This window comes from Triticum urartu, chromosome 4A (assembly GCF_056163025.1).
Source record: "Triticum urartu cultivar PI428250 chromosome 4A, HENAU_Tu73, whole genome shotgun sequence".
In the NCBI taxonomy this organism is placed as follows: domain Eukaryota; kingdom Viridiplantae; phylum Streptophyta; class Magnoliopsida; order Poales; family Poaceae; genus Triticum; species Triticum urartu.
Window position 1 is genome coordinate 598037571 of NC_141876.1, and position 15623 is coordinate 598053193.

The 15623-nt window shown below is 41.1% G+C and overlaps 7 non-coding genes and 1 pseudogene across 7 annotated transcripts; all 8 read right to left on the bottom strand.

Moving 5' to 3' along the window:
- Positions 1-3404: 3404 nt before the first annotated feature.
- LOC125555049 (U6 spliceosomal RNA) lies at positions 3405-3507 on the bottom strand. Its single transcript, XR_007304507.2, has one exon. It is a non-coding gene; the product is annotated as a U6 spliceosomal RNA (small nuclear RNA).
- Positions 3508-4563: 1056 nt separating this feature from the next.
- On the bottom strand, positions 4564-4666 carry LOC125555032 (U6 spliceosomal RNA). Its single transcript, XR_007304489.1, has one exon. It is a non-coding gene; the product is annotated as a U6 spliceosomal RNA (small nuclear RNA).
- A 1258-nt stretch (positions 4667-5924) lies between these two features.
- On the bottom strand, positions 5925-6027 carry LOC125555214 (U6 spliceosomal RNA). The gene has a single exon (XR_007304648.1). It is a non-coding gene; the product is annotated as a U6 spliceosomal RNA (small nuclear RNA).
- Positions 6028-7284: 1257 nt separating this feature from the next.
- On the bottom strand, positions 7285-7387 carry LOC125555217 (U6 spliceosomal RNA). Its single transcript, XR_007304652.2, has one exon. It is a non-coding gene; the product is annotated as a U6 spliceosomal RNA (small nuclear RNA).
- Positions 7388-8446: 1059 nt separating this feature from the next.
- LOC125555029 (U6 spliceosomal RNA) lies at positions 8447-8549 on the bottom strand. Its single transcript, XR_007304485.1, has one exon. It is a non-coding gene; the product is annotated as a U6 spliceosomal RNA (small nuclear RNA).
- Positions 8550-9786: 1237 nt separating this feature from the next.
- Positions 9787-9882, bottom strand: LOC125555057 (U6 spliceosomal RNA; annotated as a pseudogene).
- A 1043-nt stretch (positions 9883-10925) lies between these two features.
- Positions 10926-11028, bottom strand: LOC125555221 (U6 spliceosomal RNA). The gene has a single exon (XR_007304656.2). It is a non-coding gene; the product is annotated as a U6 spliceosomal RNA (small nuclear RNA).
- Positions 11029-12084: 1056 nt separating this feature from the next.
- Positions 12085-12187, bottom strand: LOC125555224 (U6 spliceosomal RNA). The gene has a single exon (XR_007304660.2). It is a non-coding gene; the product is annotated as a U6 spliceosomal RNA (small nuclear RNA).
- Positions 12188-15623: the final 3436 nt, after the last annotated feature.

Sequence of the window (15623 nt, forward strand, 5' to 3'; positions counted from 1 at the left end):
AGGGAAGTCCTACTTGGGCTCCTAGTAGGATTCGTCCCCCCCCCCTTTCCTTTTACCGAAACGGGAAAGAAGGGGGAAGGAGAGAGAGAGGAGGAGAAGGAAAGGGGGGCGCCGCCCCCTCCCCTAGTCCAATTCGGACTCCTTCCATGAGGGGGGATGCCACCCCTTGTGGGCTGGCTTGCCTCTCTCCTATGGCCCATATGGCCAATATCTTCCTCTGGGGGGTTTCGGTAACCCCCTCAGTACTCCGATAAGTACCCGATACAATCCGAAACACTTCCGGTGTCCGAATGATATCATCCAATATATCAATCTTTACCTCTCGACCATTTCAAGACTCCACGTCATGTCCGTGATCTCATCCGGGGCTCCGAACAACATTCAGTTCACCAAATCATATAACTCATCTTTACCTAATATTAAAAGACGGAGACTTTCATAGTTCTCCATATGTCATCCTTTTATATCCATTGATTTTATGTTAACTATAAAGATCAACGGTTGAGATTTAAAAGAAGATTTTTTCCCGTCAAGCCCTCAATGCCGCGTTCTAAAAAACACGTTAGTTATTTTCTAGAATCGTAATACAAAATGATTGAGCCAGGCAGCAAGGCTGCAGGCCGCACGTCGATCGGCCGATTGGCCGAGCCCAGCAAAGGAATACATTAACAAATCGTTTTCGATTGGACAGGGAATAACTAGTACTTAGTTCAAAAAAAAGATAAGTAGCTTAGCGTCGAGGCGGCATGCAGTGGCTAAATGCCTAAACCACCTCGTATCCGAGTAGGACAGGGAATAGCTAGCTTGCTTGGTCCTCAAAAAGAAAAGGCTAGCTAGCTTAGTGCTATACTAATATATACTACTACACTGTACGGATAGAGTGGCTAACGTCTTGCCGAAAGGGTTAGTCTGGGTCAACAACGAGCACTCAAGTACCGGGGCCGCAACGTGAGGGTGAGGTTGTCGTCGAGGCCACCGAGGCGGTATGGAGCTGTTCAAGTCTGGAAGAAGAGGGTGGTGTAGGCATCGTCTCAGGCGGCTTCGTGGAGGGAGATGCAAATGCAAACGCCACGGCTAGGGACACACGGAGGCATGCACTACAGTGAGAATGAAAGCCCCGCCATTTCCTAGCCGGGGCAACCCCTCGCAGCATAGTATCAGACTTCGGTCCTGGAAACCGGCGGAGATGAGGGGTCGTCCTCCTGGGACAAGGCGAGGACGAGTGCCAGGGTATCGTGGCCATTGGAGTAGGAGCGGCGGCGGTGCTCTGGGTGTCGGCGAGTGGGAAGAAGTGGCGTAGCACGTACAACAGGGAAGCAACAAGGGGCGGGAGCGCAGCGGCCGGGTCGACGGCGTGGCAGTAGAAGAAGAGGCGCTTGACGGCGCCGGTGACACGCGGATTCGCTCCTGCAGGCGCACTTCAGCAATGGATTGGATTTGGATGCTCGTTGGCTGGCTCGGTTGGGTTGGGTGAATGGTCGATCTGATCTAGCTCCTGCCCACCTACCGCTTTCACTCTGCTCTGCATTGCTATGTTCGAGTGGCTTTTTGGCATCCAGGTGGAGTGGGTTTGGCACTAAGTTAGTTAGCATGATTTAGCTTTGGCCTGTTTTGCTGAGCACTCTCAGTCTAACATAATTAGAATGGTGTCGTGCATGCACTTCATCTTCAGAGCAGAGATCAGGTGATGCTCAGGTGAGGGTCTAAATGTTGCCCAATCTTCTCCCACCACTACTATGACATAAGATATCACTGTCTTTATAAGGAATACGGTACAACCATAAATTTTACATGCATGAACATGTATATCTTTTCATCCTTACAAATGAACATACTCATATGATCATATGCCACCTTTATAAGCACCTCCCGGAGACTAGCTGCATGCGGGATAATTTCTCCATTGGTTACGGTGGTAGTAAATCACCTCATGCCCTCTACAACTATTTGTGATCTTATGTTCTTGTGATGGAAGGCCATGATTCCACCTAGCTAAGCTCCTCCTCTGACCTCCTATCAGTAAGAAAGTGCTAATCTCACCTGATACAAACAAGCAAGTTCTACTTACGTGTTATTACTCTAGATTTGTTACTGCCATTTCTTCCTATTTTATTCAGTGTTGCTAAATCTTAGTGGATTGAGATTTCGTTAGGTCTTAGTCAACACTATACTCGTGAGACGAGATTTTGCATGAAGATTCATTTACCTTTTTCTTTCTTTGTTTGTTATATGTTATGTCACTTGATTGAGAGTTAGTCAAATCTTAGTTGACTGAGGCCTAACCAAACCTTATTTTATTTTTTACTTTCGAAATGAACAAATTATCTAAACCTAGCTTTGTTCACAAGGATCAACTTACTTGGAACAATATCTTATATTCTGAAATGGCATCCCGGATAACCCTGACTTTAATTGATCTATTGTTTTTGTCATAGAAGACCGTTGTGTTGTGACACGATGACATTTTCTCCATAGAGAAACACGAACATTGTGCATATTGCGGCAAGGACATGTGTTTTGTCTCTCTCGTTGCAATGCACGGGCATATTTACTAGTATAATACAAATCGTCATCGAACCTTAAACGCGCAGACCCTACGGGTTCGAGGACTATGTAGACATGACCGAGACACCTCTCCGGTCAATAACCAATAGCGGAACCTGGATGCTCATATTGGTTCATACATATTCTACGAAGATCTTTATCGGTCAAACCACAATGACAACATACATCATTCCCTTTGTCATCGGTACGTTACTTGCCCAATTTTCGATCGTCGGTATCTTCATACCTAGTTCAATCTCGTTACCGACAAGTCTCTTTACTCGCTCCGTAATGCATCATCCCGCAACTAAATCATTAGTCACATTGCTTGCAAGGCTTATCATGATGTGCATTACCGAGAGGGCCCAGAGATACCTCTCCGATACTCGGAGTGAGAAATCCTAATCTCGATCTATGCCAACTCAACAAACACCTTCGGGGATACCTGTAGGGCATCTTTATAATCACCTAGTTACGTTCTGGCATTTGATAGCACACAAGGCATTCCTCCGGTATCCAGGAGTTGCATAATATCATAGTCAAAGTAATATGTATAAGTCATGAAGAAAGCAATAGCAATAAAACTTGACGATCATTATGCTAAGCTAACAGATGGGTCTTGTCCATCACATCATTCTCTTAATGATGTGATCCCGTTCATCAAATGACAACACATGTCTACGGTTAGGAAAATTAACCATATTTGATTAACGAGCAAGTCCAGTAGAGGCTTACTAGGGACACTGTGTATTGTCTATGTATTCACACATGTATCAAGTTTCCGGTTAATACAATTCTAGCACGATTAATAAACATTTGTCATGATATAAGGAAATATAAATAAGAACTTCATTATTGCCTCTAGGGCATATTTCATGATGTGTGTGTGTGTCATCCTTGCGCAGGGGCCATGCTAATCTTCTCTGTATCGTTCCAATTTTTATCGGATGTCCCTGAAGGGACGATGCTAGCTGCCGCGCTCTGCCTTATAAACCAGTCCGACTCTCCTCGGCTAGCCGATGTGGGACAAAACAAACGAGCGTTTGTTTTTCCCACAACACTGTCCATCCAAACCTAGACACCATCGGGCGCACGGCGTGGCGCTAGTTGCAAGCTAGATCTCTCATGATGTGGCCCAAATAAATGGACGAGCATAACAGGCCCTCGTGTTTTTTCGTTAGGGAACAACGAACGATGCTTGGACACTAAAAAGAATACTATAGTTGTTGCCGCACGTGGGGGGTGGGCACATGCACATTTAGGGAAGGAGGGATCAACAAATCCTTTTGGTTGTTCACAATTTATGAAAGGTGGATTATGCAAATCGACAAACCTTTTTAAAAAGCAAACTTGTGTGTGAAGGAGATTAGACGATCAAGTTGTTGCGACAGGTAAATATTGCAAAGACCATAGTGCCAAATGGTTCATGCTAAGCTAGCTTACCATGTATTTAGTGTGACTAGATATATAAAATGGTATGCAACATATATAATTTTCTACATGAAGATTGAGATTTCACCAGTTGTGACCTATGTAATTCATCGACCACTAGTTATTGTACACTAAAGATAGAAAGGTTTGAAGAAGAGATTCTTTCGGGTGTACCAGAATCCAGTACTAGTGTCCGAGAGAGTTTTCTCACAAGTCTTAGATGAGTTTGTTAGGTGGTAATATAATCAAATTAGACTAATGAAACATGTTTTTTTGCGTTATGACCGAATCACAGTTAAGAGTAAGGAACAAAGACAATAAAAAATTGAAGGAACACACTACATGTGGGAGGACTGAAACAGAAGACTAATCCAGAAACATGTGATAATAGATTAGAAAGCTAAAAAGTTACTACAGAAAGGTTATATCTGCTATAACAAAGAAGAGAAAGCGTGTGGATCTAAGTTTAAAAAGGCAATATTGAGGACCTTTCTGATAGAGAACGGAAACTAAAGGGCCTTTCTGTATGAATAGCTGCACACGCAAATGCAAGAAAGAAGGCTCCAGGGAATTGCGCGGAAAATCTCAAAAAAATTGGACCATTTCTCGATTTGTGCGTGTCATCCTTGCGCAGGGGCCATGCTAATCTTCTCTGTAACATTCCAATTTTATCGGATGTCCCCGAAGGGACGATGCTAGCTACCGCGCTGTGCCTTATAAACCAGGCCGACTCTCCCCGGCTGGCCGATGTGGGACTAAAAAAACGAGCGTTTGTTTTGCCCACGACACTATCCACCCAAACCTATATTCCATCGGGTGCGCAGCAGGCCGCCAATTGCAAGCCGGATCTCTCTTGATGTGGCCCAAATTTATGGAAGAGCATAACGGGCTCTCATGTTTTTTCGTTAGGGAATAACGAACGATGCTCGAACACTAAAAAGAATATGATAGTAGTTGCAGCACGTGGGGGGAGGGCACATGCATGTTTAGGAAAGGAGGGATCAACAAATCCTTTTGGTTGTTCACAATTTATGAAAGGTGGATTATGCAAATCGAGAAACCTTTTTAAAAAGGAAACTTGTGCGAGAAGGAGATTAGACGATCAAGTTGTTTGCACAAGTACATATTGCAAACACCATAGTGCCAAAAGGTTCATGCTGAGCTAGCTTACCGTGTCTTTGGTGTGACTAGATATATAAATAGGTGTGCAACATAAATACTTTTCTACATGAAGATTGATATTTCACCAGTTGTGCCTACGTAACTCATCGATCACTATTTATTGTACACGAAAGATAGAAAGATTTGAAGAAGAGATTCTTTCGGGTGTACCGGAATCCAGCACTAGTGTTCGAGAGAGTTTTCTCACAAGTCTTAGATGAGCTTGTTAGGTGGTAACATAATGAAATTGTCAAAGTGAAACATGTTTTTTTGCATTATGACCGAATCACAGTTAACGGTAAGGAACAAAGACAATAAAAAATTGAAGGAATAAACTACATCAATGTTGGGGATATCGCTTATCGGGAACTTATCGGCCAACTCATGATAAGGGGTAAATCAGCCAGTTTATCGGCATATCAACCGATTTATCACCATATCGGCTGATTTATCGGCCGATTTATCTTATCGGTCAAACTATGGTAAGCAATAAATCGACCGATTTATCGGAATATTAGAAGAAATTTTGAACAATGCACAACATGTAGGGGGACTGAAACGGAAGACTAATTCAGAAACATGTGATAATAGATTAAAAAGCTAAAAAGTTACTACATAAAGGTTGTATTGCAATAAGAAAAAAGAGAAAGCATGTGGATCTAAATTTAAAAAGGAAGTATTGAGGACCTCTCCGATAGAGAAAGGAAACTAAAGGGCCTTTCTGTAAGAATAGCAGCACACACAAGTGCAAGAAAGAAGGCTCCACGGACTTTCGCGGAAAACCTCAAAAAAATTTGGACCATTTCTCGATTTGTGCGTGTCATCCTTGCGCAGGGGCCATGCTAATCTTCTCTGTATCGTTCCAATTTTATCGGATGTCCCCGAAGGGACGGTGCTAGCTGGCGCGCTCTGCCTTATAACCAAGTCCGACTGTCCCCGACTGGCCGATGTGGGACTAAACAAACGAGCGTTTGTTTTACCCACGGCGCTGTCCAGCCAAACCTAGACGCCATCGGGCGCGCGGCGGGCCGCCAGTTGCAAGCTGGATCTATCTTGATGTGGCCCAAAATAATGGAAGAGCATAACGGGCACTCATGTTTTTCGTTAGGGAATGACGAAAGATGCCTGGACACTAAAAAGAAAACTATAGTTTTTCCCGCACGTGGGGGGAGGGCACATGCACGTTTAGGAAAGGAGGATCAACAAATCCTTTTGGTTGTTCACAATTTATTAAAGGTGGATTATGCAAATCGACAAACCTTTTTAAAAAAGCAAACTTGTGCGAGAAGGAGATTAGACGATCAAGTTGTTACCACAAGTACATATTGCAAAGACAAATAGTGCCAAAAGGTTCATGCTAAGCTAGCCTACCGTGTCTTTGATGTGACTAGATATATAAAATGGTATGCAACGTAAATACTTTTCTACATGAAGATTGAGATTTCGGCAGTTGTGACCTAAGTAATTCATCGACCACTAGTTATTGTACACTCAAATTAGAAAGGTTTGAAGAAGAGATTCTTTCGGGTGTACTAGAATCTAGCACTAGTGTCCGAGAGAGTTTTCTCACAAGTCTTAGATGAGCTTGTTAGGTGGTAATATATTCAAATTGTCCGAATGAAACATGTTTTTTTGCGTTATGACCGAATCACAGTTAGGGTAACAAACAAAGACAATAAAAAATTGAAGGAATACACTACATTAATGTTGTGGATATCGCTTATCGGGAACTTATCGGTTAACTCATGATAAGGGGTAAATCGGCTAGTTTATCAGCATATCATCCTATTTATCGCCATATCGGCTGATTTATCGGCCGATTTATCTTATCGATGAGACAATGTTAAGAGATAAATCGACAGATTTACCGAAATATCAGAAGATATTTTGTACAATGCACTACATGTAGGAGGACTGAAACGGAAGACTAATCCAGAAACGTGTGATAATAGATTAAAAAGCTAAAAAGTTACTACATAAAGGTTAGATTGCAATAACAAAGAAGAGAAAGCGTGTGGATCTAAATTTAAAAAGGCAGTATTGAGGACCTCTCTGATAGAGAAAGGAAACTAAAGGGCCTTTCGGTACGAATAGCTACACACGCAAGTGCAAGAAAGAAGGCTCTAGTGACTTGCGCGGAAAATCTCAAAAAAATTGGACCATTTCTCGATTTGTGCATGTCATCCTTGTGCAGGGGCCATGCTAATCTTCTCTGTATCGTTCCAATTTTATCGGATGTCCCCGAAGGGACGGTGCTAGCTGCGGCGCTCTGCCTTATAAACCAGTCCGACTCTCCCCGGCTGGCCGATGTGGGACTAAACAAACGAGCGTTTCTGTTGCCCACGGCGGTGTCCAGCCATACCTAGATTCCAACGGGCTCGTGGCAGGCCGCCAGTTGCAAGCCAGATATCTCTTCATGTGTCCCAAATTAATGGAAGAGCATAACGGGCCCTCGTGTTTTTTCTTGAGGGAATAATGAACGATGCTTGAACACTAAAAACAAAACTATAGTTGTGGCCGCACGTGGGGGGAGGGCACAAGCACGTTTAGGAGAGGATGGATAAACAAATCGTATTGGTTGTTCACAATTTATGAAAGGTGGATTATGCAAAATGACAAACCTTTTTAAAAAGAAAACTTGTGCGAGAAGGAGATTAGACGATCAAGTTGTTGCCACAAGTACCATATTGCAAAGACCATAGTGCCAAAAGGTTCATGCTAAGCTAGCTTACCGTGTCTTTTGTGTGACTAGATATATAAAATGGTATGCACCATATATACTTTTCTACATGAAGTTTGAGATTTCACCAGTTGTGACCTACGTAATTCATCGACCACTAGTTATTGTACACTAAAGATAGAAATGTTTGAAGAAGAGATTCTTTCGGGTGTACAAGAATCCAGCACTAGTGTCCGAGAGAGTTTTCTCACAAGTCTTAGATGAGTTTGTTAGGTGGTAAGATAATCTAATTAGAGTAATGAAACATGTTTTTTTTGCGTTATGACCTAATCACAGTTAAGGGTAAGGAACAAAGACAATAAAAAATTGAAGAAATACACTACTTGTAGGAGGACTGAAACGGAAGACTAATCCAGAAACGTGTGATAATAGATTAAAAAGCTAAAAAGTTACTACATAAAGGTAGTATCTGCAATAACAAACAAGAGAAATCGTGTGGACCTAAATTTAAAAAGGTAGTATTGACGACCTCTTTGATAGAGAAGGGAAACTAAAGGGCCTTTCTATAGGAATAGCAGCACACGCAAGTGCAAGAAAGAAGGCTCCAATGACTTGCACGGAAAATCTCAAAAATATTTGGACCATTTCTCGATTTGTGCGTGTCATCCTTGCGCAGGGGCCATGCTAATCTTCTCTGTATCGTTCCAATTTTAATGGATGTCCCCAAAGGGACGATGCTAGCTGCCGCGCTCTGCCTTATAACCCAGTCCGACTCTCCTCGACTGGCCGATGTGGGACTAAACAAACGAGCGTTTGTTTTGCCCACGCCGCTGTCCAGTCAATCCTAGATGCCATCGGGCACGCGGCGGGCCGCCAGTTTCAAGCCGGATCTCTCCTGATGTGGCCCAATTAAATGGAAGACATAACGGGCCCTCGTGTTTTCTCCTTAGGGAATAACGAATGATGCTTGGGCACTAAAAAGAAAACTATAGTTGTTGCCGGACGTGGGTGGAGGGCACATGCACGTTTAGGAAAGGAGGGATCAAGAAATCCTTTTGGTTGTTCAGAATTTATGAAAGGTGGATTATGCAAATCAACAAACCATTTTAAAAAAGCAAACTTGTGCGAGACGGAGATTAGATGATCAAGTTGTTGCCACAAGTACATATTGCAAATACCATAGTGCCAAAAGGTTCAAGCTAAGCTAGCTTACCGTATCTTTGGTGTGACTAGATATATAAAATGGTATGCAACATAAATATTTTTCTACATGAAGATTGAGATTTCACCAGTTGTGACCTACGTAATTCATCGACCACTAGTTATTTTACACTAAAGATAGAAAGGTTTGAAGAACAAATTCTTTCAGGTGTACCAGAATCCAACACTAGTGTCCGAGAGAGTTTTCTCACAAGTCTTAGATGAGCTTGTTAGGTGGTAACATAATCAAATTGTCAAGTGAAACATGTTTTTTTGCGTTATGACCGAATCACAGTTAAGGGTAAGGAAGAAAGACAATAAAAAATTGAAGGAATACACTACATCAATGTTGGGGATATCGCTCATCAGGAACTTATCAGTCAACTCATGATAACGGGTAAATCGGCCAGTTTATCGACATATCGGCTGATTTATCGGCCGATTTATCTTATCGGTCAGACAACGGTAAGCAATAAATCGACTGATTTATTGGAATGTAAGAAGATATTTTGAACAATACACTACATGTAGAAGGACTAAAATAGAAGACTAATCCAGAAACGTGTGATAATAGATTAAAAAGCTAAAAAGTTACTATATAAAGGTTGTATTGCAATAACAAAGAAGAGAAAGCATGTGGATCTAAATTTAAAAAGGCAGTATTGAGGACCTCTCTGATAGAGAAAGGAAACTAAAGGGCCTTTCTGTAGGAATAGCAGAACACACAAGTGCAAGAAACAAGGCTCCACGGACTTGCGTGGAAAATCTCAAAAAAATTGGACCATTTCTCGATTTGTGCGCTTGCGCAGGGGCCATTCTAATCTTGTCTGTACCGTTCCAATTTTATCGGATGTCCCCGAAGGGATGATGCTAGCTGCCATGATGTGCCTTATAAACAAGTCCGACCCTCCCTGGCTTGCCGATGTGGGACTAAACAAACGAGCGTTTGTTTTGCCCACGGCGCTGTCCATCCAAACCTAGATGCCATCGAGCGCCGGCGGGCCACCAATTGCAAGCCAGATCTCTCTTGATGTGTCCCAAATTAATGGAAGACCATAACGGGCCGTCGTGTTTTTTGGTTAGGGAATAACGAACGATTCTTGGACACAAAAATATATTATAGTTGTTGTTGCACGTGGGGGGAGGGCACATGCACGTTTAGGAAAGCAGGCATCAACAAATCCTTTTGATTGTTCACAATTTATGAAAGGTTGATTATGCAAATCGACAAACCTTCTTAAAAAGCAAACTTTTGCAAGAAGTAGATTAGATGATCAAGTTGTTGCCTCAAGTACATAATGCATAGACCATAGTGCTAAAAGGTTCATGCTAAGCTAGCTTACCGTGTCTTTGGTGTGACTAGATATATAAAATGGTATGCAACATATATACTTTTCTACATGAAGTTTGAGATTTCACCAATTGTGACCCATCGACCACTGGTTATTGTACATTAAAGACAGAAAGATTTGAAGAAGCGATTCTTTCGGGTGTACCAGAATCCAGCACTAGTGTCCGAGAGAGTTTTCTCACAAGTCTTAGATGAGCTTGTTAGGTGGTAACATAATAATATTAGACGAATGAAACATGTTTTTTATGTTATGACCGAATCACGGTTAAGGGCAAGGAACAAAGACAAAAAAATTCAATGAATACACTACATGTAGGAGGACTGAAACGGAAGACTAATCTAGAAACGTGTGATAATAGATTAAAATGCTAAAAAGTTACTACAGAAAGGTTGTATCTGCAATAACAAATAAGAAAAAGCGTGTGGATCTAAATTTAAGAAGGCAGTATTGAGGACCAATCTGATAGATAAAGGAAACTAAACGGCCTTTCTGTAGGAATAGCTGCGCACGCAAGTGCGAGAAACAAGGCTCCAGTGATTTGTGCGGAAAATATCAAATAAAATTTGGACCATTTCTCGATTTGTGCATGTCATCCTTGCGCAGGGGCCATGCTAATCTTCTCTGTATCGTTCCAATTTTAGCGGATGTCCCCGAAGGGACGATGCTAGCTGCCGCGCTCTGCCTTATAAACCAGTCCGACTCTCCCCAGCTGGACGATGTGGGACTAAACAAACGAGCGTTTGTGTTGCCCACGGCGGTGTCCAGCCATACCTAGATTCCATCTGGCGCGTGGCAGGCCTCCAGTTGCAAGCCAGATCTCTATTGATGTGTCCCAAATTAATGGAAGAGCATAACGGGCCCTTGTGTTTTTTCGTGAGGGAATAAGGAGCTATGCTTGGACACTAAAAAGAAAACTATAGTTGTTGCCGCACGTGGGGGGAGGGCACATGCACGTTTAGGAAAGGATGGATAAACAAATCCTTTTGGTTGTTCACAATTTATGAAAGGTGGATTATGCAAAACGAAAAACCTTTTTGAAAAGCAAACTTGTGCAAGAAGGAGATTAGACGATCAAAGTTGTTGCCACGAGTACACATTGCAAAGCGAAGGTGCCAAAAGGTTCATGCTAAGCTAGCTTACCGTGTATAAGGTGTGACTAGATATATAAAATGGTATGCAACATATATACTTTTCTACATGAAGATTGAGATTTCACCAGTTGTGACCTATATAATTCATCGACCACTGGTTATTGTACACTAAAGACAGAAAGGTTTGAAGAAGAGATTCTTTCGGGTGTACCAGAATCCAGCCTAGTGTCCGAGAGAGTTTTCTCACAAGTCTTAGATGAGTTTGTTAGGTGGTATCATAATCAAATTAGACTAATGAAACATGTTTTTTTGCGTTATGACCGAATCATAGTTGAGGGTAAGGAACAAAGACAATAAAAAATTGAAGGAATAGACTACATGTAGGAGGACTGAAATGGAAGACTAATCCAGAAACGTGTGATAATAGATTAAAAAGCTAAAAGTTACTACAGAAAGGTTATATCTACAATAACAAAGAAGAGAAAGCATGTGGATCTAAATTTTAAAACGCAGTATTGAGGACCTCTCTGATAGAGAAAGGAAACTAAAGGGCCTTTCGGTATGAATAGATGCACACGCAAGTGCAAGAAACAAGGCTCCAGTGATTTGCGCGGAAAATCTCAAATAAAATTTGGACCATTTCTCCATTTGTGCATGTCATCCTTGCGCAGGGGCCATGCTAATCTTCTCTGTATCGTTCCAATTTTATCGGATGTCCCCGAAGGGACGGTGCTAGCTGCCGCGCTCTGCCTTATAAACCAGTCCGACTCTCCCCGGCTGGCCGATGTGGGACTAAACAAACGAGCGTTTGTGTTGCCCACGGCGGTGTCCAGCCATACCTAGATTCCATCTGGCGCGTGGCAGGCCTCCAGTTGCAAGCCAGATCTCTCTTGATGTGTCCCAAATTAATGGAAGAGGATAGCAGGCCCTTGTGTTTTTTCGTGAGGGAATAACGAGCGATGCTTGGACACTAAAAAGAAAATTATAGTTGTTGCCGCACGTGGGGGGAGGGCACATGCACGTTTAGGAAAGGATGGATAAACAAATCCTTTTGGTTGTTCACAATTTATGAAAGGTGGATTATGCAAAACGAAAAACCTTTTTGAAAAGCAAACTTGTGCAAGAAGGAGATTAGACGATCAAAGTTGTTGCCACGAGTACACATTGCAAAGCGAAGGTGCCAAAAGGTTCATGCTAAGCTAGCTTACCAGGTATTTGGTGTGATTAGATATATAAAATGGTATGCAACATATATACTTTTCTACAAGAAGATTGAGATTTCACCAGTTGTGATCTACGTAATTCCCACTGTATTAAATTTATCTGAGCTTAATATGCAAAAGGTTTCAACATTTTATCACATTCTGACTTTTCTCGGGAATTATTGCAACAGCGGTAAACTTTCTGTTTTCAAACAGCAACATGTATACTAGTAAAATAGGCATAGTAAAGGCTATCAATGCCACTTTTATTGAAATAAAAGATTCAAAACATTGTTCTAAATAACAGCATGCAAATCCTAACAAAATAAATTGACGCTCCATGCAAAACACATATCATGTGGTGAATAAAAATATAGCTCCAAGTAAAGTTATCGATGAACGAAGACGAAAGAGGGGATGCCTTCTGGGGCATCCTCAAGCTTAGGCTCTTGGTTGTCCTTGAATATTACCTTGGGGTGCCTTGGGCATCCCCAAGCTTAGGCTCTTGCCACTCCTTATTCTATAGTCCATCGAATCCTTACCCAAAACTTGAAAACTTCACAAAACAAAACTTAACAGAAAACTCGTAAGCTCCGTTAGCGAAAGCAAACAAAACACTACTTCAAGGTACTCTAATGAACTCATTCTTTATTTATATTTGGTGTTAAACCTACTTTATTCCAACTTCTCTATGGTTTATAAACTATTTTACTAGCCATAGATTCATCAAAATAAGTAAACATCACATGAAAAACAGAATCTGTCAAAAACAGAACAGTCTGTAGTAATATGGATCAAACGTATACTTCTGGAACTCATAAAATCTAAAATAAATTACTGGACCTGAGTAATTTATCTATTAATCATCTTAAAAAAGAATTAACTAAATATCACTCTCCAAATAAAAATGGCAGCAATTCTCGTGAGCGCTAAAGTTTCTGTTTTTTACAGCATGATCAACAAGACTTTCCCCAAGTCTTCCCAAAGGTTCTACTTGGCACAAACACTAATTAAAAGCATAAAACCACATCTAAACAGAGGCTAGATGAATTATTTATTACTAAACAGGAACAAGAAGCAAGGAAAAAAAATAAAATTGGGTTGCCTCCCAACAAGCGCTATCGTTTAATGCCCCTAGCTAGGCATGATGATTTCAATGATGCTCACATGAAGGATAAGAATTGTAACATAAAGAGAGCATCATGAAGAATATGACTAGCACATTTAAGTCTAACCCACTTCCTATGCATAGGGATTTTGTGAGCAAATAACTTTTGGGAACAAGAATCAACTTGCATAGGAAGGTAAAACAAGCATAACTTCAAAACTTTAAGCACAGAGAGAGGAAACTTGATATTATTGCAATTCCTACAAGCATATATTCCTCCCTCATAATGATTTTCAGTAGCATCATGAATGAATTCAACAACATAACCAGTACCTAAAGCATTCTTTTCATGCTCTACAAGCATAGAAAATTTATTACTCTCCACATAAGCAAAATTCTTCTCAAGAATGATAGTGGGAGCAAACTCAACAAAATAACTATAATGTGATTGAAAATTAAGATCAAGATGACAAGTTTCATGGTTATCATTATTCTTTAAAGTATACGTGTCATCACAATAATCATCATAGATAGGAATCATGATTTCATCATAGTAAATTTGCTCATCAAAGCTTGGGGGACAAAAAATATCATCTTCATCAAACATAGCTTCCCCAAGCTTGTGGATTTGAATATCATTAGCATCATGGATATTCAAGGAATTCATACTAACAACATTGCAATCATGCTCATCATTCAAATATTTAGTGCCAAACATTTTATAGATTTCTTCTTCTAGCACTTGAGCACAATTATCCTTTCCATCATATACACGAAAGCGTATGAGACAAACTCAATTCCATTTTTTTTATAGTTTTCTTTTATAAACTAAACTAGTGATAAAACAAGAAAGTAAAAGACTCGATTGCAAGATCTAAAGATATACCTTCAAGCGCTAACCTCCCCGGCAACGGCGCCAGAAAAGATCTTGATGTCTACTACACAACCTTCTTCTTGTAGACGTTGTTGGGCCTCCAAGTGCAGAGGTTTGTAGGACATTAGCAAATTTCCCTCAAGTGGATGACCTAAGGTTTATCAATCCGTGGGAGGCGTAGGATGAAGATGGTCTCTCTCAAGCAACCCTGCAACCAAATAAAAAAGAGTCTCTTGTGTCCCCAACACACCCGATACAATGGTAAATTGTATAGGTGCACTAGTTCGGCGAAGAGATGGTGATACAAGCGGTATATGGATGGTAGATAAAGGTATTTGTAATCTGAAATTATAAAAACAGCAAGGTAACTAATGATAAAAGTGAGCGTAAACAGTATTGCAATGCGTGGAAATAAGGCATAGGGTTCATACTTTCACTAGTGCAAGTCCTCTCAACAATAATAACATAATTGGATCACATAACTATCCCTCAACATGCAACAAAGAGTTACTCCAAAGTCACTAATAGCGGAGAACGAACGAAGATAATATGGTAGGGTACGAAACCACCTCAAAGTTATTCTTTCCAATCAAACCGTTGGGCTATTCCTATAAGTGTCACAAACAGCCCTAGAGTTCGTACTAGAATAACACCTTAAGACACAAATCAACTAAAACCCTAATGTCACATAGATACTCCAATGTCACCTCAAGTATCCGTGGGTATGATTATACGATATGTATCACACAATCTCAGATTCATCTATTCAACCAACACGTAGAACCTCAAAGAGTGCCCCAAAGTTCCTACCGGAGAATCACGACGAAAACATGTGCCAACCCCTATGCATAGGTTCATGGGCGGAACCCACAAGTTGATCACCAAAACATACATCAAGTGAATCACGTGGTATCCCATTGTCACCACAGATACGCACGGCAAGACATACATCAAGTGTTCTCAAATCTTTAAAGACTCAA